Source organism: Prionailurus bengalensis, chromosome C1, assembly GCF_016509475.1.
Source record: "Prionailurus bengalensis isolate Pbe53 chromosome C1, Fcat_Pben_1.1_paternal_pri, whole genome shotgun sequence".
In the NCBI taxonomy this organism is placed as follows: domain Eukaryota; kingdom Metazoa; phylum Chordata; class Mammalia; order Carnivora; family Felidae; genus Prionailurus; species Prionailurus bengalensis.
This window is the reverse complement of record NC_057345.1, coordinates 187,647,781-187,674,866: the sequence shown is the minus strand read 5'-3', so window position 1 is coordinate 187,674,866 and position 27,086 is coordinate 187,647,781. Positions and strand designations below refer to the sequence as shown.

General features: G+C 38.9%; 1 pseudogene; it reads right to left on the bottom strand.

Moving 5' to 3' along the window:
• LOC122479513 overlaps window positions 1-16,926 on the bottom strand; it is a 71,228-nt pseudogene extending 54,302 nt beyond the window's left edge.
• Between the last annotated feature and the right edge of the window lie 10,160 nt (window positions 16,927-27,086).

Sequence of the window (27,086 nt, the reverse complement as noted above, 5' to 3'; positions counted from 1 at the left end):
TGGGTCTCAGGTATTATTAACAAATATTTATTTGCCATGAGCATGAAGATGCATCACTGTTTACACCTCTTGTAGTACTTGTTGGGGGAGGGGTGATGGTAAAGTCAGATTGAGGCACAAAAAGTTGTAATGCTTCTGAAGGAAAATGCTTCTGTGGTGATTAGCCTCATGAAAATTGTGGGCCTGCTAACTTTTGAAGCTTTTTAAGATTCTTTACTCCTTGAATTCACTCTTTTACATTACAGAACAGAAAATGAATGCATTTGGATTTATGTGGCTATTTTTCAGTCAATCCCAACTGAAGTGGAACACCAGATATTTACTTTTTCTTGTCTATTCACAAAAGATGTCTTCTTTTCATTTATTTATTTAAAAAAATTTAATATTTTTATTTATTTTTGAGATAGAAACAGAGCACGAGCAGGGGAGGGGCAGAGAGAGAAAGGGAGACACAGAATCTGAAGCAGGCTCCAGGCTCTGGCTGTCAGCACAGAGCCCAATGCAGGGCCCAAACTCACGGACTGTGAGATCATGACCTGAGCCGAAGTCTGATGCTTAACCGACTGAGCCACCCAGGCGCCCCTTCATTTATTTATTTAAATTCAAGTTAGTTAACATATATATATTATTGGCTTCAAGAGTAGAACCCAGTGATTCATCACTTACTATAACATCCAGTGCTCTTCCCAATGAGTGCCCTCTTTAATGCCCATCACCCATTTAGCCCAGCCCTGTATCCAATATCCCTACAGCAACCCTCAGTGTGTTCTCTGTATTTAAGAGTCTCTTATGGTTTGCCTCCCTTTCTGTTTTTATCTTATTCTTCCTTCCCTTCCCCTATGTTCAGCTGCTGTTTTTTCTTAAATTCCACAGTAAGTGAAATTATATGTTATCTTTCTCTGACTTATTTCACTTAGCATAATATACTCTAGTTCCATCCATATTGTTGCAAATGGCAAGGTTTCATTCATTTTGATTGCTGAGTAGTATTTCATTGCATATATATATATACACACACACACACACACACACACACACACATACATACACCACATCTTCTTTATTCATTCATCAGTTGATGGACATTGGGCTTTTTCCATAATTTGGCTACTGTTGATAGAGCTGCTATAAACACGGGGGTGCATGTACCCCTTCAAATCAGCATTTTTGTGTCCTTTGGATAAATACCTTGTAGTGGAATTGCTGGGTCATAGGGTAGTTCTATTTTTTAATTTTTTGAGGAACCTCTATACTGTTTTCCAGAGTGGCCGCACCAGTTTACATTCCCACCAGCTGTGCAAAAGGGTTCCACATCTTTGCCAACATCTACTGTTTCCTGAGTTGTTAACTTTAGCCATCCTGACAGGTGTGATATGGTATCTCATTGTGGTTTTGATTTATATTTCCCTGATGTTGAGTGATGTTGAGCATCTTTTCATGTGTCTGTTAGCAATGTGGATGTCTTCTTTGGAAAAATGCTTGTTTATGTCTTTTGCCCATTTCTTCACTGTATTATTTGTGGTTTTTGGGTGTTGAGTTTGATAAGTTCTTTATAGATTTTGGATACTAACCCTTCAAAAAGATCTCTCTTCTTGATCCACGCAACACTTTCCTGATCCTTTTATTCCACAAACAGTTGATTCCTTAGGAAGTAATTCCTTAGGAAGTAATTCTTCTTAGGAAAAATTTAAAACAAATTCATTGGTCAATTCATAAAACACCAACCTAGTACTCACAGTCCCCAAGGGCAGGGGGACTATGGAAGGAGCTATGGAAGAAGTAACAGAGCAGGTCCTTGCCTTCAAGGGCTCTGTAATGGGATGGAGCAGAGAACAAGGTATTCCATCACTGAACAATTAGAGAAAATTACAGGGAATGTGCAACCATGCTATAAATAGGGTCTTGTTAATGTGTCATCCAAATCCCAGGGGATCATGAAGGAGGTCAGAGGCGGGTGGGGTCAGCCAGCTAAGGCTTCTACTAGGAGTGAGGTAAATGGAGTAGTTAACAAAGTGATAATTAAAAAAAAAAACAACAAAAAAAGATGGCTATTATAAAGAGTGATACAGCATGTATCTTTAATGAAGTCCTGAGAAGGCAAACTGCATTTAAGACCTTCTATACACAAATAAAAATAAACTGAAAATCTGAGTTTATTTGGGTATTGTTGAAGATATTCTGAATTATTGGCATGATTTAAGTCCCAAACCATTTTACTTTAATTTTCAGGATATTTCATGCAGAACAAAAGTAGTGTTTTTGGCCTGAATTCACCGGTCACTTACTTCAATTGTGACTTAATCTTTTCATTCCTGTTTGTCCTATTCATGTGTAGGCACAACCGAAGGGTCTGGGTGGTTTGGAGACCTATGGTTTGACTTCATCTATGGAGTCAAGGAGACCTCGGTTCTAGTTCCTGCTTTAACAGGTACTAACTAGGTTGAGTTTGTTAAATTAGGAAAATAAAACCCATCTCAAACATTTAAATCAAACAGGTTTGTTTGATTTAAATATGCAAAAGGTATGCACAGTATCTGACACACAGGAAGTGCTACAGAGGTGGTGGCTGATATTTTTACCTAAAAGGTAATTTTCTACAGACTTAAGGAGGGATTTGGATTTTCTGACAATGCTGTGCATGATAAAGGAACGAATGACAAATGGCTAAATGTGGGGATCCAAGTGAGTGAGATAATAATATCTATTTTTGTATAGGTAGGCTTTGTCTCCAGGAAAACAATCATGTAGTATTAGGTTAAATGATATGAAGTTGCTATTTTTGTGGGCCAAAATGGTGCAATACTGGTCATGCATATGGTTCAACATAATAGTATCTTGCCCAGGATTCCAAATGGCTGTAGTTTCTAAAGCTTTTCAGATCTTCATTACTGGCCTAAAAGCAGATTTTTTTCCAAACACTTTTTGGTATGTGGAATTAATTTGTGTTCTTTGAATTATTTTTGGTCAACCAAAATTATATAAAATTAATTTTGCCATAAAAAATGGGGAAACACCTTAATGGAAACCTTGTTGATATTTAACATTCTGAAAACTTAATATATCTCAAAACTATACCCTCCTCCCCCCCCCCCCCATACCACACACTAAATCACCTTTTCCAATTCCCTTCATCTTATCTTGTTTCTTAATCTCTTAATTTTGAGGGTGACTTGGATTTCTTCCTCACTATATCCTTTATTGTCTGGAGGTTATGATTCTGGCAATCCCATTCCTGAAAGTCATCTTTCTGGGTCCATATCTTCCCAAATGGTCTAGGTCCTCATTCCTTCACATATGGGAGATTGCACTAGTCCATGCCCTCATCCCCACCATGTCTTTCCAGGCTTATCCTTACTGGCAGGTGCCAAGAATTTTCCCTTTGAAATACTATTCCCATGTTACTCCTAGACAATGACTATATATTGGTTATCAGCTTTAGTTGTAAATTCGTCAGCCAAGAATGATATATTTTTAGTCTCTAATGCTTCAGCCACAACAATTTATTAGCTGAATCTTGGACATTTTCTTTTTCCTACTTCCATGCATTTTCTTACATGGAATTTTCTACTGGTCCCTCTTCACCCATTCATTCCTATCATTTCTTTTAAGACCTAGCTCAAAACTCCCCTTCTCCAATGTTTCCTTTGTGTCTCCCCTTCCTACTCATTAATTTTCTTTAGTCCATGTTCCTTCAAAACTGATATACATGGTATAGGGGATATATTGAACTTTTAATATTTTGCTTTTCAATTATTCTTTTATTATTTCTTAGTCTACATTTTATTTTCTTTCTTTAATAGAGTTTGCGTTTCTTGAAGTCATGGACCATGTACTTTACTTCTTAGGAAAGTGCCAATTTAGGGCTATAAACAGGATAGATGTTAAAGGTTTATTTAAAAAATACCAAAAGTGGGGGCGCCTGGGTGGCGCAGTCGGTTAAGCGTCCGACTTCAGCCAGGTCATGATCTCGCGGTCTGTGAGTTCGAGCCCCGCATCAGGCTCTGGGCTGATGGCTCAGAGCCTGGAGCCTGTTTCCGATTCTGTGTCTTCCTCTCTCTCTGCCCCTCCCCCGTTCATGCTCTGTCTCTCTCTGTCCCAAAAATAAATAAACATTGAAAAAAAAAATTAAAAAAACAAACAAACCAACAGTGGCATTCAACAACTTTCACTGATTAGAAAGGTCAAGATAAGGGTATTTTAGAAATAATTGAATGCAGTAGATGATTTTATGCAAGCATTCATCCATGTACTAAATCAACTGAAATAAATTTTTAAAATTTAACTTACCACACAGAAAGTTTTTCTACTTTCTACAATTGGGTGGTATCTGGTACAGTGGCACAAATGACCTGATAAAGAAGAGATCAATTTTAAGGAATGATAAAAAAAATATTACTTATTTGTGCTTCATTTTTTTTCAATGAGATAGCTTTATGAGTAATTGGATTCTTGTTTCCCAAATCAGTCAAATGGCTCTTCAGAACACAGATATTCATCACAAAAAACTCTTGTGATTACATATGCTTCCTGAAATATCACAAAGCTCTCCATAATTTTTCCAACCAACTCTTCCTGCCTTATATCCCACCCATGCCCAAATTCATGTAAACTGCAACCCCATAACATCTCATATGTGGCCCTTTGTTAAGCTTTTCTTACATAGTATTTTCTCTGTCACATGTTTTCTTAGGGAAAATATGTCCATTTGTCAGGGCCCCTGCCCCCTTTTCCATGGGTTCTGCTCTAACACCCCAGCCAGAGCTGTACCACTCACTGTCTGGATCCTTCTGCAGGCCTATCACCAACTATGCTAGAGTAGGGTCATTTAGGTATATGCTTCACCTCCCTCATTAGATCTTAAGTTCCTGAAGAAGGCAAGGAGTGTTTTAGATGTTCACCAACCCTTCCAGTACAGCACAGTGTTCAATAAGTATTGATTGTTTTAATCAGTCAACACTTCCAAAGTATGATGGACAAGGTAAGGAAATCATTATATTTTTATGAAGTATATTAAAAATTTGCAGCTAGTATAAATGATATTTATGTAGTGGTTTTAATAACATGAAAAAATTCTTATGTTATAGTGTTAAAATTGTATATAGAATATAAAATCATATATACAGTAGCCACAGTATTGGCTAAAATAAGAAAACAAAAACTATGCATAGAAAAGACTGAAAGGGAACAGAAGTATCTGATTGTGGTTGTTTCTTAGGGACAGAAATATGAATGAATTTTATTTCCCTGTCTTTTAATTTTGTTTTGCATTTTTCATAATAAGAACATGCTAGTTTTGTACTAAAAATAAATTGAAAATTATCATGTTCAAATACAGTTTAAAAATTTCAGAAGCAATATAAATGTGTGGATTGGATAAGTTTAAACATCCAGAAGGGTAAAAGCTTGCTGCCAGTGGGTCATGGGGAAACTTGGTTAACAGGTATACTTTTTTTTTTTTTTTTTTAAGAACAAGAATAGTTTAGGAAAAAACTGCACAATCAAGAATGGATTCAGACTCCATAATCTATCTTTCCTTTTGCCAAGAAGAATGTAGAAGTATGTAAATTATGAATCTCTCTTTGGAGTAGAGGAAAGGAGCGGAAATGTCTAAAACATAACTACATGGCATGAAATACAAGTATTTAAGAGGCAAAGGACAACTTCTCTTTGATAAACTATAAGCAAACATTAAAGGCTAGAGAGAACTAGTATGAGACTTTTTGTTTTGTTTTTGTTCTTGGCCACATAATCAGTGACAAGTCTACAAGCACTAGGAAAGGCCCACCACAGGAATGCTAATAGTACCCACTGCAGAAATTCTTCTGATTCTAAGAGGAAAGAGGATGGAAATTACAAAAAAATGTTTTTCCTTAGTCTTGAAGAGAAAGACAAAATTAAATGAAGTGGTGATTTATATCAGTTGACCATTTTAGAAGGTATATGTGATACCTAACTGCATTTCTTTGAATTTTATGTTATTGTTTTCCTTAAAATATAAACATGAAGGTTATCAGTGTGGCTAGCATTTATAATTCTAGAAATAGCTCAAACAAATGGATTGTGAATCAAAATATAATCTCCAAATTATCCACACTCAGCATAAGGTTATCTACTTCATCAATTTAGCCAAATTTTACAATGCCACCTCCTGATGGTTGTTATATGAATTACAGACACAATCTGAGAACAAATAATCCATCTCTCTAAGACTGTCTGTGCATATTAAAAAAAAAAAAAAGACAAATCACAAGCTCTCTGCTTTTAAAAGCTCTCAGTTCCTCACTAGTGTGGATTATTTCATTGGACAAAGATTATCCATTCAGGTTGGGTTAACATAACTGCAACCATAAGCCAGAGTTTTAATAGTACTTCATAAGAAACTAAAAATTTTTGAGTGAAGAAGTTGTTGAGAAACAAGGGAAAATATTAGAGAATTTTTATATACCAGATACCATAACATTTAAGTTGCATTTTTACTTTGTTTTAGTCTACATCTTTCATCATAAAACTGAATTTCTGTCTAGGTCTGTTTACTGAAAGGGAAAACAGCTTTCTTACAATATTTAGAGGTTTGCTTTCACGGCTTTCTTCTAAGAACTGGGGACCAGTTATCTTGGAAGTGATAGGTTTGTTATAGAAAACTACATTTGTTAACATGTTCTTTTTGTGTGCGTGTAGAAAACTGTGTTTGTTCATAAATTCGATAGTTATTTCATTTTAGGAGACAGAATTGCTTCAAATGTTTTTAAATAAACATTTTTCAAATAGTATAACCCCTAGATGAAAGTCAAATACTTCACTTGTAGCCCAACTGAAAGGGCAGCTATTGTTCTGTTTTAGAGAGAAATATGGCTGTGTTGGATTTATTGCTAGATGGCAAGTTGTTTCAGTTGTGGCATATAACCTGGCTGTAAATGTGATGGTAAAAGTTTAGTAATTGAATCTCTGGGGAAAAAGCTCTAACTTATAGCTTCTATTAATTTTAGGAGTAAAAATACGTTCACCATGGCTGATATGCTTCCAATGTGATGTCACTGAATGTGGATCTGGGAAGAGATGCACATAGCATACCACTATGTGGTATTTCTACCATGTAGATAAATAAACATACATAGCCTCAAGAGCATAGATAATAGTAAAATAATTAGAAAATTATGAATGTTGATACTTATTAGCTTTTTAAAAGAATATTATTTATGTAAAATCTGTTTAATTTTTAATAATGGCTGTGTTTAAAGACTGGCTCACAAAATCCCTCAAAATTGAATATTTGGTTCTCACAAGCCAATACAGACCTGTCCAGGGCACTACTGAACAAATCTAGCATCTGTACTATCAAGGTTTGAGAGAAAGAAATCTGATAAGCTGCAGCATTAGTTCCATAACTGTTAAGGTGATGATCCAAGTGTGGGGTAAGATCTGAATAAGACCAAAAAGTTTATGGCTGAAAGACATACACTATCACCAATGCCCATCAATGGTAACACATTGTCCGGTAACACATTGTCTTAGCCTTCATGTTCCAAACACAATCTTCTAACAGAAGGAATTTCAAGGGAAACTATGGCTATTCATAATTTTCTTTCCACACACTGCTTTCAAAGCTTAACCTCTGTAGAAGTTCTTATTCAGTATATAAAAATAACATTTTGTTTCTTTAAAAAGTCCTCTAAACTCTAGTGAATGCTTTGTTATTTTTGTTGTGTTTTATTGTAGTATGGTGTCAGTTACTTAAGAAACATTTGGGAAGTATTTATACACATAATTTGCCTCTTATTCAGGGTTCACTAATTTCAAAATGTGGTGGACAACTAATTTCTGTTATAAAGTTTTGCTTTCTTATTTCACTTTCTTTTCTTGTCAGACTGGACTGTTCTTGTTTTAATTTAGGGCAAGGATGGGGTTGAGAAGTTAAGATATATTAAAATCAATGAAGGAATCTTGGTTGATATACCAATCTCTAAAAAGACCCTTTGCTATGAAGCACTGAATCTGACAAAATGAAAGTTTAGAAGCACAAAAGATTTCAAAGTTGGTGACCTAATTGGAGTACAGTAGACTACGTATTGTTGGATCCCGTTGGCTAGTATCTTGTTGAAGATTTTTTCATCCATGTTCATCAGGGAAATTATTCACCACAACCAATGGGATTTAAATCCTGGGATGCAGGGCTGGTTCAATATCTGTAAAAAAAAAAATCAATGTGACACATCACATCAATAAAAGACAGGACAAGAACCACATGATCCTCTCAATAGATGTAGAGAAAGAATTTGACAAAATATAGCATCCCTTCTTCATAAAAACCCTCAAGAAAGTGGGGATAGAAGGATCATACCTCAAGATCATAAAAGCCATATATGAAAGACCCATTGCTAATATCATCCTCAATGGGGAAAAACTGAGAGCTTTCTCCCTAAGGTCAGGAACACGACAGGGATGTCCACTCTCACCACTGTTATTTAACATAGTATTGGAAGTCTTAGCCTCAGCAATCAGAAAACACAAAGGAATAAAAAGCATCCAAATTGGCCAGGAGGAAGACCAACTTTCACTCTTTGAAGATGACATGATACTCTCTCTCTCTCTCTATATTTTTAACATTTATTTATGTTAATAAATAATTAACATTTATTTATTAATGTTAATTAATAAATATTTATATTTATTATATATAATAATATATATATTATTATAGTATGCTTATAGGTACAGAGAGAGAGACAGAGCATGAACGGGGGAGGGGCAGAGAGAGAGAGGGAGACACAGAATCGGAGGAAGGTTCCAGGCTCCGAGCCATCAGCCCAGAGCCCGACGCGGGGCTCGAACTCACGAACCGTGAGATCATGACCTGAGTTGAAGTCGGACGCCTAACCAACTGAGCCACCCAGGCGCCCCGACATGATACTCTATATTGAAAACATAAGAGATTTCACCAAAAAACTGCTAGAACTGATCCATGAATTCAGCAAAGTGGCAGGATATAAAATCAATGCACAGAAATCAGCTGTATTCCTACACACCAATAATGAAGCAACAGAAAGAGAAATCAAGGAATCAATCCCATTTATAATTGTACCCAAAACCATAAAATACCTAGGAATAATCCTAACCAAAGAGGTAAAAAATTGATACACTGAAAACTATAGAAACCTTATGAAAGAAATTGAAGACACAAAAAAATGGAAAAATATTCCATGTTCCTAGATTGGAAGAACAAATATTGTTAAAATGTCGATACTACCCAAAGAAATCTACATATTCAGAGCAATCCCTATCAAAATTACACCAGCATTCTTCACAGGGCTAGAACAAACAATCCTAAAATTTCTATGGAACCAGAAAAGACCCCAAATAGCCAGAGCAAACTTGAAAAAGAAAACTGAAGCTGGGGACATCACAATCCCCGACGTTAAGCTGTATTAGAAAGCTGTAATCATCAAGACAGAATGGGACTGGCACAAGAAGAGACACTCAGATCAATGTAACAGAATAGAGAAATGGATCCACAAATGTATGGCCAACTAATCTTTGACAAAGCAGGAAAGAATATCCAATGGAATGGAATAAAGACAGTCTCTTCAACAAATGGTGCTGGGAAAACTGGATAATGACATGCAGAAAAATGAACCATTTTCTTACACCACACACAAAAATAAACTCAAAATGGATGAAAGGCCTAAATATAAGACAGGAAGACATCAAAATCCTAGAGAAGAAAGCAGGCAAAAACCTCTTTGACCTCGGCTGCAGCAACTTTTTACTCAACCCGTCTTCAGAGGCAAGGGAGAAAAAAGGAAAAATGAACTATTGGGACCTCATCAAAATAAAAACCTTCTGTACAGCAAAGAAAACAATCAACAAAACTAAAAGGCAACTGACAGAATGGGAGAAGATATTTGCAAATGACATATCAGATAAAGGGTTAGTATCCAAAATCTATACAGAACTTTTCAAACTCAAGACCCAAAAAACAAATAATCCAGTGAAGAAATGGGCAAAAGACATGAATAGACACTTCTCCAAAGAAGACATCCAGATGGCCAACCGACACATGAAAAAACGCTCAACATCACTCATCATCAGGGAAATACAAATCAAAACTACAGTGAGATACCACCTCACACCAGTCAGAATGGCTAACATTAACAACTCAGGCAACAAGAGATGTTGGCAAGGATTCGGAGAAAGAAGATCTCTGTTGCATTGCTGGTGGGAATGCAAACTGGTGCAGCTACTCTGGAAAATAGTATGGAGGTTCCTCAAAAAATTAAAAATAGAACTACCAGCTATGACCCAGCAATTGCACTACTAGATATCTATCCAAGGGATACAGGTGTGCTGTTTCGAAGCACCACATGCATCCCAATGTTTATAGCAGTGCTATTGACAATAGCCAAAATATGGAAAGAGCTCAAATATCCATCAATGGATGAATGGATAAAGAAGATGTGTTATATACATACAATGGAGTATTACTCAGCAATAAAAAAGAATGAAATCTTGCCATTTGCAGCCATGTGGATGGAAGTAGAGGATATTATGCGAAGTGAAATTAGTCAGAGAAAGTCAAATATCATATGACTTCACTCATATGAGGACTTTAAGATACGAAACAGGTGAACATAAGGGAAGGGAAGCAAAAATAATATAAAAACAGGGAGGGGGAAAAACATAAGAGACTCTTAAATATAGAGAACAAACAGAAGGTTGTTAGATGGGTTGTGGGAAGGGGGAATGGGCTAAATGGATAAGGGGCATTAAGGAATCTACTCCTGACATCATTGTTGCACTATATACTAACTAGGATATAAATTTTAAAAAATATAATAAAATTAATTAATTAATTAATTAATTAAAAAAAATCTGACTTGGAGTACAGTAGACTACATGGGATGCCTATACTAACATCTGTACCCAGTAACATTATGCTCTTACCTGTATGGGATGAAACCTGGTTTTGGTGTTTCCTACCCCTTCTACTGTGGTGACAGCAGCCCCATACAGAGAGCAGATGGGCACCAGGCACGCTGTAACTGGATAGTGGCTGTGATAGCATTTTGTAAAAAAACACATTGGAATCATAGGGAGTGACTAACATAATTCAGGGAGTCTAGGAAAGTCATGGGACTATATTTCTCTGAGAATACAGAGAACACTAGATAACAAAACAAAACAAAACAAAGTGTAAGTTCCTATAAGTGTCCAGGAAAGAACTTACATATGGCTGGCATCAAATGGTAGAGAAAAATGGAGAAAGAAAAATGAAGAGTTTTGTATAAGACCTCCAAGAGATCTCTCCCCCCACCCCATTCTAGGGAGAAGAAATCTTTTACTTTTAAGATTATATATTGTGGATTATATGTTGTGGATTATAAATAAACCACAATGGGGTAGTTTAATCCATTTGGTTTTCAACTATGGAAAGCTTTTAAATATACAGATACTCTGGTTGCATGTTAGCCCAATTAAATCAGAATCTGTGGGTGGGATCACTTCATCGCTTTTTAAGGCTCGTCAGCTGATTTCAACATACAGCCATATGTGGAAGCCACAAGTTTATGCCCTTATCTTGACCACCTCTCCTACAGTAGAGTCTGTATTAATGACAAAGTGGATGTGGTTAGCACAAGATTCTCATCTCACTGGTTGGAAATGGGGTCCAGACCTCAGTCCAATTTAGCTTTTTATTCCCACTCAGGCTAAGTGGGCATGGGAAATTGTCTCTTTCCCATGGAATGCTTCCTCTATTCTCCCACCCAGGAAGACAGTTAGTATGCAGTTCTTCTGGAAGAAAAGACAGAGTGCTGCTCTTGGCTCCACCAGCCCTTTGAATGATCAAAGGTGTTTGGAAACCAGCCAGCTGGCTGGTTGGGGACCCTGGGAGAGTGCATGATGTACAGGGCAAGAGTGTGCAGCAGATAAATTTTTGTTTTTTTTTTATGTCCTCCAAGTCCCCCTCCCCCATTAAGTTTACTTCCTCTTAATCTTATCCCCCTCTCCCTTCTCTCTCAACTGCTCTTCCAGTGTTCATTGTTCTCCTCAGCCTTATCCTCATGCCTCATCTGGAAAATAGAGGCATGAGCCCCCTCCACTCCCAGCCCACTGTTTCTTACCCAGAGTTTCAGTCATTGCCCTGTGTTCTTGGCCAGGAGGGCAAGAGTCCTTCCTCCTCTTCCCCTGTGCTCTGGCTCCCATCTATTCTTCTCTCTCCATGGACCTGGTTCATCACCAACAGTTCTCCTAACCTTTTCCTTTCTAGAGTCTCATTTCCCTAAATTCCCTTGGATTTAAAAGTAAATTCAAGTGTTTGCTCTGCTACATAAAACAAACAAAACAAAACCCAATGTCTCTCTCCAGCTACTGGTCCATCTTTCTTTCCCTTCTTAGGCAAGTTTCTTCAGGAATTGTCCACAACTTCCTGGCTTTCCAGCCATTCCTGTGCCATCTGTATCTCATCTTCCAGACCCATCTCTCTGCTGCCCTTGGTCCGGAAGCAATCTAATGGCACTGGGCCACTCCCTGGTATCTCATACTATTGATCGCTTCTGTCTTCTTGGAACTTTCTTCTCTTGATGTTCCTCCTTCAACTCTGATTACTCCCTCTTGTGGGGGTGTCTGTCTTTGTGCATATCCCAGTCTGTGGTTCTACAGTGTCCTGTACCTATAAGCATACTATAAGCTCTCATAGTATGCTATGTTCCAGATGGCCTGGGTCTGAAAACCTGCCTTCACCACCAGCTGGCCCATATGATCTTGAGCCAGTTATTCAACTTTCTTTGCCTTGATTTCTTTTTTTTTCAATGTGAGTGATAGTAATGCCTATCTCAAAGATGTTCTTCAGACTAAATATGGTAATATATGTAACCTACTTGCATATGTATGCCTGGCATACAGTAAGCATTAGAAAAATGATAGCTATTTTTATTATCATTTTTAATATTTATATTGACAGCTTCCAGTAAGTTATAGCTCCAGATGAGACCTCTTCTCTGAATGACAGAACTCTTTATCTAGATGCCTGTGGACAATCCCTCTTGGGTATCCTGTAATTACCCCAGTATGATGTGTTCAAAGCTAAACTTACTACTTTCCCTTCCTCTGCTCCTCCTCTCCCGTGTTCCCTAATTTGTGAACAGTACCACCCAGTGACTTAAGACAAAAACTTGGAATTACACCAGACAACTCCTGCTTCAGAACCACTTTCAATTATAGTGAGCAAATTTACATTTTAGGCCAAGGTAATCTGAGACCTCATTCAGCCCTTCCAGGCAAATAACTCCTCTTAGTATATGTCAAAGACCTAAATCTTCTACCAGGACAATGTATCACTTCTTTGTGTTTAAGCCATTCTTACCTGACCCCCACTCTGAAATCTCTTGCTTAAAAGCAAAGAAGTATTTGTATAGAAATAGATAGCATGGCCCTGAGAGACTGACACACAGAACAGATATACTCTGATGGGAACAAGGTAATGGGAAAGATTTGGAGCTTAGGAAGTTGCAGGGTGAGCAGGCCTGGAGGTAGAAGAGAGGGGGAATGCCTGTGGACAGGAAAAGTAGGAGGCTCTGTGTCCTTCCTAGATGTGCCCAGGGCAGGGCTTGGCCCAACACAAAGGATACTGGACCTTCCTGGACTTGGACTTGTATCTTGACACCATGACAGTGCAGGTGCCACAGCCTTCTCCCCAACAGCTGTACTTGGTGCCTATGAGGCAGACTGGAAAGGGAGGAGTCAAGGAATAGAGGGGCCCAGGCCACTGCTTTTCATGCTCTTCTTCCTCAGATACTGATAACAAGTAATATGTTTTCTTGAGTCTTTCTTGTTTAGAAAGCTGTTCCTTTTTTTTTTTTTTTTTTTTGGCATATAAATGAGTTCACTGATTACAGATGAGAATAAATCCTCACTGACTCATACTGCCTTATCTGCAACCCTCCAGGCCAGATTCGTTTCTGATGCAAAATTTTCCATATTTTACAAAGGTAATAAGGTAGCATTCCCAGTGGGTCTACAAGGCAGCACCTTGTAATCAAACACATTAATATTTCTGCAATGAACCATAGGGATATTCACACTAAGTGGGATACATGAAGACTACCAACAGCCTCATGAGACATCAGGGTTTATGTTCAAATGAGGTATAAAAAAAGCTTTTGAATTCAGAGTTGTGGACAATGGGTCACTGTGGAGGTGGTGGGAAATGGTGCATCAGAAAAACTTAGAAAATCCTTCTGTGAGGCTTAACTTTCCCTGCTCAGCAATGTATGCTTTTACCTCCTTATTGGATAGGGAATATTAATTTAATAACCATGGTTCCTGAACTGGTAACATCAGTAACCACTGTGTACATCTTCCCTACAAGATGTTTGCATTTTTTCATAAAGAGGGACAAATAGTATATGTAAACCTCCTGCTTTAGGTTCTGTAAGAATCTATTAGAATTTGCTTTGGACCTTTTTCAAGTGAGGTTTAAAAAGGATTTTGTGGGTGGAGGTCATAATTGGCTTGGGCAGAGGTTAAACTAATTTCATCTTGGAAATTGCTGCCCATGAAGAGATAATAGCTGGTCAGGACACCCCTGGAGTAAAGAGCTCAGAGATTGTCTGCAGAGATCTGGAGGAGCCCCCCCTCCTCTGTTCTTTCGTCCCCAGTCTGAGCCAGTGGTTTCTGCACAAGCGGGTCAAGCTTTCCACCTTTAGGCAGGGGCTCAAAGTCAAGTGCCATTGAACAGGGCATCGAACAGGGCAGAAAAGGCAAGAAACCCTTTCTCTGTGACTCTGGTGTCCTGAAGTTTCCAAGTAAAGGAATCTAGTTGTTGTCTGGCTCAAAGACAGAGGCTACTTTTGAGTTTTTACTTTGTCAGACCTTAAGATAGCTCTGTGATGTACATTTTAACATTGCCTTGAGTGAAAAGTGAAAGATGGATTCAACCAGCTGTTTTCTCCTTTGGTCACCAAATAGCTAGTTTGAATCCTCCTTCCTCCACCCCCACCAGATGTGCCAGACTCAGGTACTTACAATTCTGCTGACTCATTCTGAATCTCATCATTAGGTGGGATTGCCAGATATAATGTAGGATGCCCAGTTAAATCTGAACCTCAGATAAGTAACAAGTGATATTTTAGTATAAGTATGCTTCATGTATTCAAATTTAACTGGGTATACTATATTTCTATATGCTAAAGCTAGCAACCCAACTTAGGTCAAATACAAACAATAATATATCAGAAGTTTATTTTGAGGGCCTTTTAAGCAGAAGAGCCCAAAGTGTCCTCAAGATAAACAGCCCTGCAGTATATCGAGAAGAAGCTACCCTGACACTAGATACTAGCAGCCAAAGTGTACAGTTGACTCCGGAATTTCCAACGGGAGCCAGTCTTTCATTAGTGAGTAATTGTTTCCCATGGTGAGGGAGCATAAGGCAAGCTGCTACCTCGCAACATGCCCCTGGGATAAGTGTGACATTCCTCAGGCACTCCTGGCTGCCCAAGAGCAAAGGAAAGGACAGAAAACAAATGGTTAAACTGACAGAGTCTCCATCTGTTTACAAATGTCTTAGTAATATTACAAGAAAATGGCAATCTTGTCAGTAGCCTAATCTCCAGGAACTCCCTACTATTTTAATGATAATGCTTCGCTAGAGGGAAAAACAACTTTAGCTTGATAATAGCTAGGCCTCCAGTAATCTGTAAATCTTCTTAACATATGGAAATCCCTTTAAGAAACTTCCTCTTGACTTTACCTTCCCCCAAACTCCACAATATATAAGCAGTCACTCTTCACAACCCCAGTGCAGCTCTTTATGCCCACAGGTCCTGTCCCTGTGCTTTAATAAAATCATGTTTTTGCACCAAAGACATCTTCAAGAATTCTTTCCTGGCTGTAGTCTCTGAACCTCACCACCCTACCACCCCCAAACTCCATCATCCTATGCCAGGAAAGGAATGTGACATTGGGGTCAAACTTGGTTCTTTGCCTCAAGGACCTCACTTCTCCTCTGTCTCTTGCCACACTCTCCCACTCCCTCACAACTCTTTATTTCCACCAGAATAAATTTCTTTTAGTTCCTCAAAAGCACCACATTCTGACCCATCTGACCTTACCTCATACTGCTGACTGGAATAGCTTCACCCCCCCTCCCCTCCCACCTCCAGCCTTCTGTTTGCTCAGCAAACTCCTACTCAACCCTCATTTCTTCCTTTCCCCCCCCCGTGAGAAATAAGCCCACTGACCCAATCAAAGGACAGAGGTGGAGACTTGGAGCACAGTGAAGTGAGGCTTTAATCAACATTCTTGCAAGAGCAGGTGTCTGATGGACAGGCACACTAGGGGTAGAATGTGGAAGGGAGATAGGGATGCCTACAAACAAATTTTGTTCTTTGTGTCACTGTGTTCCATCTCGGGAATGATACCTAAGCCAGGCTCCAAGTCAGCAGCAAACTGGGATCTTGTGGGAATATAAAGTTTTTATATTATTGGAGACCCATCTTAAGGAAAAGCATGCGATTATGAATATAAACTAGCACAAGGCTTTGGAAAGGGCCATGAAAATCCTGTGAAAAGTGAAATAGGCTGGTGCTGATGTGTACATGTGGGGTGCTGGCTCTGGTGGAAAATCTGTTCATTCACAAATATTTATGAAAATTACCTACTTGAGGAAAAAGTTAAAAATAAAATCCCTGACTGCATCCCAGAAATGCTGCCTCTATAATCAGAGGTTGGAGCCTGGAAATATCAGGTGAGTCTTATTTACTCAGAATGACTTATTTATGATATTAAGCACCAGAAAGGAATGGACAGAGGGGTCACTGGGGAGACGGGCCAATGGGAGGCTGGGGGTGATTATGTGTAGGGCTGGTTCTGGCCAGGCTTACTTGGGAGTGCATGAATTTTCAGCTTGCTCCTAATATAGATGAATTTCTTCATTTTAGGATGTCCAGAGAAAGCATGATGGATTTAGAAGTGATATAAAAGGGAAGTGACAGGGAGTGCTAACACTGAGATTTTGAAGCTGGTAGATGGGAGATGGCAGACCAGTGAGGGAGGACTTAGCCTGTTTTGATTTTGTTTTGTTTTGTTTTTTAGTGATAAGTCCAGGTGCTGGAATAGTGAATGGAATAGGACATTAGGGGACATTACTGGCTAGAGTAGTAAAATGATAGGTAAGGAAACCAGACTGCAAGGGGTTAAATAGTGAGAGACCGAGTCTGGAGAGAAAAATGTGGCATCAGGTACACATAATTTCTTAGATAAGTTTGGCAAGGAATTAACAGGGAGAAATAGTAATGTTTTTCGATGTGTATGTTGGGAGGCAAAAAGACAGAAGTGGGGAAAGAAGTGATGATTCTGGAGGGAGGCAACAACATCATCTTATATACCATTGAAGGCCCAGAGCCTAACACAGTGCCTGGCTCTTAGTAGGTGTTCAATAAGTATATGTATTTTAACTTATTATTTTGAGATACTTATAGTTTCCTAGGAAGTTGCAAAAATGGTACAGTGACAATACCGGTCACCTAGCTTCACCCAAAGATGATATCCACATAGCTATAGTACAACATCAAATCCAGGAAGTTGACATGGGTACTACACTGATAACAAGACTAGAGAGCTTATTCAGATTTTACCACTTAAACATGCGTGCACACCATATATGTACAGTTCTATGAAATTTTATCTCATAGCTAGATCTGTGTAACCACTGTCACAATCATTCCCTTGTTCTTCCTCTGTATGGTTGTCCCCCAAACCAAGAAATTCTTTCTGAATATTTATTGCGGGTCTATTGAAGGTCTTAGTGGAGTAGGGAGTGAAAACAGGTCCAGATCAGAGGTAGAGAGCTGAGAGTGCATTAGCTCTATGTTGGACTTTTGAAATATGTTTATAGAACCTCGTTTTCTCCAATAAGAATTATGAAAAGGTGTAGGTGACAAATCAATGAAGTCCTCATGGAAAGCTCCTGTCAGTGACATGCACCCCTAGGAACTGACTGGATGTTTTTATTTTAATGCTCCTGAATGTAAAACCGTCATCAGCTAACCAGGGGACTCAAAAAGTCATAAAGTTATTTCTAAAGTTAGCATACTCATGTTTCACTGGATGATTCTTTTGGTTTTGCTCAGGTGAAAAACAACAACAACAACAACAACAACAGCAACAAATAAAGCATAAATCTCTCTTTTTGGATGCATTCTGTCAGCTCCAACTAGATTCTACAAATTGAACAGAAGGGTATTTACCTTGAGCAAATACAGGGTGACTTTCTTCAGAAGTATTAGCATGTTCACTTTTTGCGACCAAATCCAGATTGATTACAGTCAAATATAAGGATATGGACTTTCCTCGGGTAGAATAGATTTACTTCAGGACCAGCATTCTTCTCTGTGACCTACATTATGAAATGAAAAAAGAAATGTTATGGCAATTCTATCCATTGTTTTGGGGACATGTTTTTTTTTTTTTTTTTGACAGATGGTGGTTTCACAAGGGAAGAAAATAACAAAGGAAACTTTTCTAACAGTTGGATCCAATTTTAAAGAAATTATGGAGCATTATTTCAATGTCTGAATTTTCCAATATATATGACAATTATAAGTTCTGGATTGTTTTTTCTTACAACTGTAAGGTTCCAAAATTGACTCAGGTAACTCGTGGTCATAGGAAGTCCTAGAAAAAGTTAGCCAGAGATTTCTTAACAGAGTCATGGAGGAGTGTGTTATAAAGGGAACCCCTCCTGCTCCACACTTTGCTTCCAGCTCCCTAGTGGAGTGGAGGTGCCACTATCTGAAGGATGAGCAGAAGGGAGCATGAATCTGGTTCTGCCTCTCATGTCACACTCCTGGCTGCTACTGCCAATAGATCAAAGCTGGAAAATGAGAGGAAAACTGTCTGCTCTCCCTGGCCAAGGCAGTTATTCTGCTGGGTACAGTCAGGCAAGATTAGAAAGAAGGGGAGAGAAACTTACCAGGAAGTGTAGAAACCCAGAAACAGAAGACAGCATTCCACTAAAAGTGTTTTTTACTTTTCTCACCCCAGAAAAAGGCAACAAATCACATTATTCTTCATACGCTGCCTGCTATTTCCAAAACCCTTTCTGAGTCCTCAGAAGATTTACTCAGTCAGAGATGAGCTCATCACCCCTTCACTCGGAATCTTAGCATGAGGAGGGGGCTAAGTATGGTGGCATCTCAGAAACAAAACATTATTTCCAAAGGTGGGAACAAGAAAGGAGGAGGGAGTGATGGTGTGCAAGCCAGAACTACTATGACTTCCTCCTGTCTCCACTATAAGGAGAGGACACAGCCGGATGGCACTATTCTGTGCTATAAAGACATCCATATACCTGAGACAACATTCTAAGTAAATAGACATCCATATACCTGAGACAACTTTCCCCAAGTACTTTAGTTGCCTGATGAGTACAACACTTGATTTAATGCTGTCTCCTTCAATCATGACATGGCTTCAGGTTCCAAAATGAAGAAAAAGGAAGGCAAGATTAGACTCTGGGAAATTAATTAAAGCCTGCCAACTGCAATTTTGACATATTTGAAATATATAGTACCTCCAGACATTTAAAATAAATATTTCAGTAACCATATGAGAAATACTGGTCATACCAATAGCTGCGCTCACAAAATTGTATGGGTACATCCTGTTTCCTCCAGTAATTTATAGACACTCAGGAAATAAATTCCTTTTTAGTAAGTATATGAAAAGGGGAGAAACCTAACCAGTAACTGGAGAGATACAAGAAAGCTCCCCTAAGACACCATGCCCATTAGATTAGCAAATCCTAGAAGTCTGATTATAATAAGTTTTGGCACACTAAAGATTGGCAAATCATCTATTGGCAAGGAGACAGCACCTGTCATGCAATGAACTGTGGGGAAATGTAACTTGTGCAGGATTCTGGAAAGCCACCTGGCAGGGCCTATGAAATCACCATGGTACAATCTCACTTAGAGATTCTTTTGCCAGTATTGGTGAGGAGACACATCGTAGGATGTTCACTGAAGCATTTCTTGGGGGTAGTGGGGAACTGGAAGCATCCTACGTGTCTATTACTAGGGCACTGGATAAGCAGAATGAAGGAGGTGCACACCTGGGAGAACTAGCATGCAGAAGTAACAAGCCAGGTCTTCAAAGAGCAACATGGATAAATCTTAAGACAGTGGTGAGTCATAAAAAGGTATTTATAGGTCACAATACCATTGGTGTAAGTTAAGAATACACACACACACTCATGCATGTTATGCCCAGAATTCGTGATCCCCAAAGACCACCAGGGAGCCGAGTCTGATGCAAAAGCAAAAGAGCCTTTATTTGAGCTAGCTTGAGCTCAATCCCCTACCTGCACCGACACAGTGGTGAGATACCAGGGAGAGAGAGCGAGTCTCAAAAGCACAAAGGTTTTATTGGGGTCTAGGGGCAGTTGGAAGGGAATGGCTGTGGCCTCAGCCTATTGTCTGGGGAAGGGTTGTGGCCTTGGCCGATTGGCTGGGGAAGGGTCAGAGTCCTGTTACTCAAGGGGAGGAGGCGTGGTCGGCCGGCGTAGGTCTGCCCCTTCAACGCACAGGTCAAAGACTATATATTTCAAACATACATCTATATTTCTAAATATTCATGTGGAAAGTAGATGGGAAGGATATATATTTAAAATGCACAAAAGTGGATGTTTATGGGGGAAGGAAATAAAGAGAAGGTAGGACATAAGAAGAAAAAAAAATGAAATAATATAAAACAAAAGAGAAGCCTTGTCCAGACTGTGATGATGGTGTGCCACGGACAGACGAGTGTACTTTGCTCGACTCTATGCCCCTGGGTCTAAAGGAAGGAAAGATAACCACAAAAAATAACCAGTTTCTTCAAATAAGTTTATGATTTCCTCCTCCTTGGCCATCTGTAACTTGTCTTAGAAGTTTGTAAGACAGAAAAGGGTAAAAACAGCAAAATATTGGCTTTGATTTCAAAAGATTGGAGACCTGGAGAGGGAATAATCATTCTAATGTGATATTAAGGAAGAAATGGTTTTATTTGCCAACAAAGGAAAAGCAGAAAAGCCCATTTTCCTCACACTCAGAAAAGTTTTTAGCTTTTGATTTACTACAAACTGTCACTCAGAAATTGTTTTTCTGATGTTCCAGTTGGCTTCAGGTCATTCCAGATCCTAATCTACTTGTAAGCATTATTGCTAAACCCAGGTTTTTTCTTTTCTTTCTCTTTCACTTTTTGTTTAGTTCATAGGTTTCATAAAAATGATGTTTCTCTGCTATTTGACAGGCAAAAATCCCAAGAACTTTTGTCTTGATTAAAGTTGTGTTTCTTTCTTTAGGGAAGAACATCAGTAATCTAACACAACTGAGGCTTGAGAAGCAAAAACATTAATACCAAGTTACTGTCCAAAATAATTTTCTATTTTAATATTTTACTAGATTTTTTTTCTTCGAATTGTCCCAAAGCACCTCGAACCTTTCATTTATTCATTTTGCTCATTCGAACAACTAGCACAAGCTAAGTATCAGAGTTGCCACATCTCTTCCGAAGTGGAGAAGGTAGTCTATTTACTCCATTTTTTGGGCAGAGATGCTTGAGGCTCTACGTTAACTGATTAGTCTGAGGAGATTAAGACAAAACAAAATCATTCTTTGCTATTATCAACCCCCATGTCATATATGCCTTCTACTAAAATAGCATTGGTGAACTCAAGTAAAGCTAATATCTGAATAAAGGAGGAATGACCTTAATTTTTCATATCTGTGTCAGATTTGACTTCTGTTTTATTATAACAAATAAAATGAGAGTTCCTTACTGATCGCAGAAGAAAGCAAAGGCCCTCATGCTTTAATACTTTGCACCAAACCTTGAACTAATGATCAATGTTCAAGCCCATACTACCAAACATGACTTGACAAAGATAGAAGAGAGAGGATAAAGACATAACACATGGCATTGTAGTGAAAAAGATTAGTTTAGCTTTTGTCCCTGGTATACAAAAATTCATATTAATCATCTCATAAACTTACCTTTCTTCCATTCACACACACATACACAAAATCAGCTCATCAGAATTGGGAACAGAAGCCATAGTACCAGGGGGAAAAAATGCCTCCACCAGAATAGAGGTCTCCCCCACCTCTACAAAGAGCAGATATGTTAGAGCAAAAATTTGAGTGTCTATCAGTCTTGGGAAAGCCCACCCTGCAGCATAGGCTGACATGGAGTGATTTATAGCCACACTGCCAGACCAGGAGCACCAACCAGGGCTCTCTGCCAGCCTGCCCACAGGGATTGTGAATGGCTCTTGGCAGCACCCTGTCTCCTCCTTTCTTAAGAGTCAAGTCAGTGTCTTTGCCTGTCCCTTTTGGAGTCTCACTGCTTTCTCTAGGGGAATTTGTTTAAAGCCAGGGACTGACAGATAAAAGGTGAGTTTTAAACAGGCTGTTATCTAACCAATAGTATCTAATCATTGATCAATACAAGGCTATTAAAACTCATAAGACTTGGGGTGCCTGGGTGGCTCAGTTGGTTAAGCATCCAAGTCTTGATTTTGACTCAGGTCATGATCTCACAGTTCATGGGAATGAGCCCCATGCTGGACTCTGCACTGATAGCATAGAGACTGCTTGGGATTCTCTCTATCCCTCTCTATCTGCCCCTCCCCTGCTTGTGAACATGCTCTTTCTCAAAACAAGTAAACATTAAAAAAATTTGTTTTAAACGTTTATTTATTTTTGAGAGAGAGAGAGAGAGAGAGAGAGAGAGAGAGAGAGAGAGAGAGAGAAACAGAGAGTGGGATAGGGGCAGAGAGAGAGGGAGACACAGAATCTGAAGCAGGTCCCAGGCTGTGAGCAGTCAGCACAGAGGCCGATGTGGGGCTCGAACCCACCAACCATGAGATCATGACCCAAGCCAAAGTCAGAGATTTACAAGTAGTTTTCTTCTTATTGCATGGGAATGAGTGACAGGAATATGACTATCAAATAAGATTATTCATCCAAAAATATTTGTGTGCCTGACAAGATCACTCTTCTCATGGAGTTTAGGGGAGTGTGTGTGTGTGTATGTGTGTGTGTGTGTGTGTGTGTGTGTGTGTGTATGTACACACACATACACGAGAGAGAGACAGAGACAGAGACAGAGAGAGACAGATAGAGTTCTCTGGGGATCTTGAAGTATTAGATAAAATGACATGTATTTCTAATGTGTTGTATAATAAACTAGAGAAACAAAGTAATCTCAGGAAATGGTGAGCAATGTTATAAACAGGGCAAGGCAACACAAAGTGACTTAAGAGAATAGTTTAGTTTTGGGTAGTCAGTGCCAGAGTGCATTTGACCTGAGTCCTAAATGCAAGCCCACTAAGAGATAGCAGGGGAGAAGAGTCTCAAGTGGCCCCTGAAAGAACTGAGGTTGGAATGTTAAAAGAAGGCCAGTGTAGCTGAGTGTGGACTGCAGGAGGAAGATGGAATACATGAAGGTCAGAGAGATGGCAAGGGCCAGGCCAAGGGGTTTGTAGGTTTCTAGGTGGGAAGGGATGCCACAAGACAGTTTTAAGCAAAGATGTAATATGATGTGATTTGTATTATTTCACTGTATAGAGAATGAGTTATTGCTGGTAATATGGTAGCATGGAGACCAATTCTGAAGCCATTTCTCTGCTTCCCATTAGATGTTGATGGGAACTTCAAATAGGGTGTAGGGTGGTAGCATCAGAGATGGAGAGAAGGGGACAGAGTGGTATGAATTTTGGAGGTAGAACCAACTGGATCAGTTGATAGGTTAGATGGGGGTGATAGGAAGCAGGGGAAGAGAGGACTCAGTAGAAGTCCTGGGTTTCTGCTGATACAGGAAGACTGGGAATGTAAAATGGGGGACAGGGGCAAAGGAGTCAAGAGTTCTCTCTTGGGTTGCTTAAATTTAACTTCCAAGTGCACATGTTAGTTGGATACAGGGATCCAGAAGATAGAGAAGTCCAGAATGAACAAGCCAATTTAAAAGTCATCAGCTCATAGATGATGCAAGCACAATCTCTGCGGAACTGTAAAGTACCAGAAAAAAAGTCACCTCTTGTGGCAAGATAATATTTGGAAATATTGGCTAATGTGCTTCCCCCTGGCCATTCCTCTCCCTATTCTTCAGGTGTAAGTTAGGGTGTTCCACACTCCTGGCCTTCAGAGTGGGTCCTTATGGCAAGAATGCAAAAAGAATCCAGTCTGGGCTCAAAACAGGCACTTGAAACTCTTGGCAGAGACATCAGAAACAAAGACAGGTGATGCTATGGACAGGGATGCCAAAGGCAAGTGTCCTCTCCTCATGTCCAGAATCTACTATAGGAAGTTTGTACTATCGGGTTCTTATAATTGAGTGGGGCTGAGTTTCTGCTGCCAGGTGGAATGGAGCTTGAGATAGAATTTAAGTCTGTATCTGTATCTCTACTTCTTTTTTCTTCCAAGTTTTTAATTAAATTCAAGTTAGTTAATATACAGTGTAGTACTGGCTTCAGGAGTAGAATTTAGTAGTTCATCACTTACATATAACACCCAGTGCTCATCACAACAAGTGCCCTCCTTAATACCCATCACCCATTTAGCCCACCCCCCACTTCTCCTCCAGCAACCCTCAGTTTGTTCTCTGTATTTAAGAGTCTCTTATGGTTTGCCTCCCTCTCTGTTTTTATCTTGTTTTATTTTTCCTTCCTTTCTCCTATGTTCATCTGTTTTGTTTCTTAAATTCCACATATGAGTGAAATCATACAGCATTTGTCTTTCTCTGATTTCACTTAGCATAATATGCTCTAGTTCCATCCATGTCATTGCAAATGGCAAGATTTCATTCTCTTTGATGGCTGAATGATATTCCATTACACACACACACACACACACACACACCCCATATTCTTTACCCATTCAATGGACATTTGGTCTCTTTCCATAAATTGACTACTATTGATAGTGCTGCTATAAACATTGGGGTATATGTGCCCCTTCGAATCAGCATTCATATATCCTTTGGATAAATATCTAGTAGTGCAACTGCTGGTCATAGAGTAGTTCTATTTTTAATTTTTTGAGAAACCTCACACTGTTTTCCAGAGTGGCTGCACCAGTTTGCATTCCCACCAGCAGTGCAAAATTGTTCCCCTTTCTCTACATCCTCACCAATATCTGTTGTTTCCTACGTTGTTAATTTTGGCCATTCTGACAGGTGTGAGGTGGTATCTCACTGGTTTTGATTGTATTTCCCTGATGATGAGTGATGTTGAACATTTTTTCATGTGTCTGTTAGCCATTTGTATGTCTTCTTTGGAGACATATCTGGTCATGTCTTCTGCCCACTTCTTCACTGGATTGTTTTTTTGGGTGTTGAGTTTGATAAGTTCTTTATAGATTTTGGATACTAACCCTTTATCAGATATGTCATTTGAAAATATCCTCTCCCATTCCATAGGTTGCCTTTTAGTTTGTTACCTTTGCTGTGCAGGGTTATATCTTGATGTCCCAATAGTTCATTTTTGCTTTTGTTTCCCTTGCCTCTGCCAACATGTCTAGTTAGAAGTTGCTACAGACAAAGAAAAAGAGCTTGCTGCCTGTTTTACTTCTAGGATTTCGATGGTTTCATGTCTCACACTTAGGTCTCTCATCTAGTTTGAATTTATTTTTGTGTATGGTGTAAGAAAGTGGTACAGTTTTCCCAACACCATTTGTTGAAGAGACTGGTTTTTTTTTTCCCCACTGGATATTGTTTCCTGCTTCATCAAAGATTAGTTAACCATATTGTGGGTCTATTTCTGGGTTTTTCATTCTGTTCCATTAATCTATGTGTCTGTTTTTGTGCCAGTACCATACTGTCTTGATGATTATAGCTTTATAACACATCTTGCAGTCTGGAATTGTGACGCCTCCTGCTTTGCTTTTCTTTTTCAACATTACTTTGGCTATTCGGGTCTTTTGTGGTTCCATACAAATTTTAGAATTGTTCTAGCTCTGTGAAAAATACTAGTGGTATTTTGATGAGGATTGCATTAAATGTGTAATTGCTTTTAGTATAGACATGTTAACAACATTTGCTTTTCCAGTCCATGAGCATGGAATGTTTTTCCCATTTCTTTGGGTCTTCTTTGATTTCTTTCGTAAGTGTTCTATAGTTTTCAGAGTACAAATTTTTTACCTCTTTGGTTAGGTTTATTCCTAGGTATCTTATGGTTTTTGGTGCAATTGTAAATGGGATTGATTCCTTGTTTTTCTTTCTGCTGCTTCATTATTTGTGTATATAAATGCAAAAGATTTCTTCTATATATCTATATATCTATTTTACATTTGTGTAATAGCCAACCTTACTGGGTACTCATGAATATGTCAAGGAAAATGCTTCCTTGTATTAGCACTTTTAATCTTCATGATAATCTTTAAGGTGGGAATAAAATTTCCATTTTACAAATGAGGGATCTGAAACACCTGGAGAAAGATACAGTCACATGTTTTGTACATCTGAGTCTGTGCCCTATCAAGTTCCTACCTTGTTTCCTCAACCCCCGGTGAGATAGAGAATAATCCTGTTTCCCTGGAATGCTAGAATATTTTACCCTAACAGAGTAATAAAGTTTCCACTGAACACGAAATAGAGTCAACTGCAGCTTTTACATGTCAGTGCAATTTCCCCTAGCTTTTATCCATCAAGTTTTCAAAAACTGTAAGGCCTGACTCTGGGTGCCTCTTAGCCATCCATCAGCTGGTTTGGCTTAGTTTTATCACTCATGGGACATGCTTGGTAGGAAGATCTAGTATGACTCTCCTGAGGTGTGCTGGCAATTCCAGGTCAAGGCTATTTTGACTTTTTCAAGCAGATGGAGCTGCAATCTCTCTCTGTTGAGTAGAAATATGTATATATAGAACACCAGATGTTAGAGATTTAACAGCACACAGATTGTTCCAGAGCCACAGGAACATAAGCTAGTAACAATCCAGCGATGCAGTCACTCCTACCAAGTGAAAATGGACAATTATACCTGGGAGTAATAGTTCTTGAGCTCTTGCATTATCAGTAGGCTTGGACTTATTTGCTCAAAGACGTAAAACTATGGACGT